The sequence below is a fragment of the Chinchilla lanigera genome, unplaced genomic scaffold (genome assembly GCF_000276665.1).
Source record: "Chinchilla lanigera isolate Chin_1 unplaced genomic scaffold, ChiLan1.0 scaffold00034, whole genome shotgun sequence".
In the NCBI taxonomy this organism is placed as follows: Eukaryota; Metazoa; Chordata; class Mammalia; order Rodentia; family Chinchillidae; genus Chinchilla; species Chinchilla lanigera.
The window spans coordinates 4,712,749-4,715,695 of NW_004955435.1; the positions used below are offsets into that span (position 1 = coordinate 4,712,749).

Genomic DNA, 2,947 nt, shown 5'->3' on the forward strand with positions numbered 1-2,947 from the left:
AAAAAAAAAAAAAAAAAGTTATATTTTGGATTTCCCTGCAGACTACATAAACCAGGTGCCAAAAGCACAGGTAATATGGTCTGGAGAGAAACAAGAATAGTTAAGACATTCTACTTAAAAGGCAAATTATCTTCCTGTATTGTAAATAACAAGAACAATAATATACATTCTGTTTCTACCCAACAAATGGAATGTATTTACAAGTTTGGTGAACAAGCAATTGCCTCATTGATGTTTAACTGAAATCATAAATAGCGAGTCTATCAACAACAGAAAATTCAGTATTCTCTATCAGAGATTATAAGAATCAACTATTACATCTATATGTAGGTACAAAAAAGAAATTAAAATTAGCTTCCAAACAATTATGAAATGGTTCATTGCATCCAGGCTGCTACCAAGTTTTCTAGGCATGAAATGGCAACATAAGCAGAACGCACAGGTGGAAAACGAGGAGCAGACCCATTCTTCTTCGTACATCAGGAGAGGACGGATATACACAGAACCTGCAAATTCGTACCCATCCGTCCTCCTCACCACGTCCTTGTCATCTGGAGTGACCCGGGCAGGTTCACTAGTAAACTGCGGACCAAATTGTCCAAGCAGAATTACCTGCCTTTGCTCCATCAGGTTCAAGTGCACAATTTTTTTTGGTCTTCTTGAGACAGGGTCTCACTATGCAGTTCAGGCTGGCCTTGAGCTCTCTTTGTAGCCCAGGCTGGTCTCGAGCCCACAATGATCCTCCTGCCTCAGCCTCCTGAGTGCTGGGATTACAGGTGTGCGCCACCACGCCTGGCTCACTGCACATTTTGAAAGAGTGGACGGTTCTGAATATCTGCAAACCCCGTGGGGTGATGACAACCCAGTTGTTCCTTTGGGTCCTTGTTCAGAAATCTCTGCGGGATATTTGCTGCTTCTACACACAATGTGGTACATGAATGTTACTTTCCACAATAAGCTGCAGTAGATAAGCGGGTGCCTTTTGATCAGGGGTATCAGGGTTCTCAGCAATAGGAAACGGAGACTCTGAGCATCATCTCAAACATCTCGGGCTGGGGATACAGCTCAGCAGCACAAGCACCCGCCTGGCAAGCGCAAGGCCCTGAGTTCAATTCCCGATACGAAAAACAAAACAAAACAAAACAAAAAAAACAACTAAAAACATCAAACGTGAGCTGTCCAAGAGTCCACCAGTCCACACTGAAACCATGATCTTCCCCTCTGATAATTTCTGGAGCTAGGTAGTTAGCAGTGCCACAGAGAGTGCCAGTCAATCTCCTGGTCCTAGTCCTTTCTTACACATGCGATAGTCAGCGAGCCTAACGTGCCCGTCTGCATCTAGTGCTAAATTGTCCAATTTCAAGTTTCTGTAGAGAATCCCTCGCCGGTGAAGGTAGCTGAATGCTAAGCTGATCTCTGCGGGGTAAAACCTGGCATGAGGCTCAGGAGGTGCTCTTTGTTGCTGCCTATCAAACATGAGATCTCATTTACAGTCTAGAGCAAAACACAGTCTGCTTTCTGTCTGAAAGCAAGAATGCAGCCCCACAAGAAAAGGGTGATTCACTGCCTGCTCCAAAACATGCTTCTCTGTCTGTGCCCCACGAACGCTGGCACACTTTTTCCCCACAACTTTCATGCAAACATTCCATTTGTTTCTTGTAGTTGAACCAAGAGTACTTCTGTATAACTCCCGTTCCCTACCACCGGAGCAAACTCAAGTCCTGAAGACCCAAACGAGACGAACACTGTCCCCGGTGTTCTCTACCTCGTTGTCTTCGGCAAGCGGTCCCAAGCTGTCCTGACTTGAAAGATCAGGCGGGATCACTGTCTGTGCAGGCTCTAAAGCCGCGGGTGGCGGGTTCACTGGCATCACAGGTTCTGGTGGCGAAGACTGGTGCCCACATTCAGTTGAGACCAGTGTGTGGCACGTCTGTGAACCTGGAGTTCACAGTCGATGCACCTGTACCCCTGGCGTCCGAGTCCCCCTACACGTCCCGTGCGGACGGCGCAGGGAGCGCGCCTGCGGAAACGTTTGGCCCGAAGTCTGGCCCTTGGCACAGGAAACCTTTTCAGAGGCCTGCAGTCTGCGGTGGGTGTTCTCTCCCTGGCCCCTGAGGCTGCTCTGATGCGCGGGGTGATGCGTGGACTAAGCCTGCAGTCTGTGGTGGGTGTGCTCTCCCAGCCCCGGCCCCTGAGGCTGCTCTGATGCGCAAGGCCGAGCGCGGATGCGGAGTTCACAGCCCTGTTCAGCTCAGACAGCCGAAAAGCTTCTTCCAGTTTCGGCTGAGGAGGTGCGGTAGTGGGGCTCCTTCCTCGCCGACCCGTTCTGTGCTGGACGCTGTTTATTGTCCCAACACTGCACCGTGGAACGTCCTCGCGGAGGCCGGCAGGGGAGGTGGAGCTCCCCAACGCGGCGTGAGACGTCTCCCCGCATCAGCAGGGCTGTGGGCGGGCGGTGCGGGCGTGCGGGTGCCGGGGGAAGGGGCCGCGGAGGGTTCGCTGCCCCCGAAACGGCCCGGGGGCTGGGGGCCTTCTCCCTCCGGCCTTCGCCGCTCCTGGGTTTCGTGCCCGGCGCTGAGACCGTGCGGAGCTCTCGGGGTCCGCGCCGCGAGCCTCGGAGTGGGGGCCCCGCACGCGCTGTGCCGCCGTCGCCTTCCCGGCCTGGCGCTCGGGAGCCCGGCTTTGCTCTGCGTGCGCGGCTTGCCGAGGAAGCGAGGCCGCATCTTAGCGCTCCGCGGACCCCTCCGCCCCTCTCCCGCACGGCCCATCGGCTTCGCACTAAATAACCCGGCGCCTGCTTACTCGCTTTATGATCTGTGTCTGAGTACCCAGGGATCTTGTCGTCCACCAACCATCTATTCGTTTCTTACTTTTGCACTGCGGGAGCTTGTGCCCTGCGACTCCACAGGGAACTGCAGCTGTACCCTCAGACTTTAGTTTTTTCAGA

The 2,947-nt window shown here is 52.9% G+C and overlaps 1 pseudogene; it reads right to left on the reverse strand.

Moving 5' to 3' along the window:
* Positions 1-988: 988 nt before the first annotated feature.
* On the reverse strand, positions 989-2,140 carry LOC102021911 (annotated as a pseudogene).
* Positions 2,141-2,947: the final 807 nt, after the last annotated feature.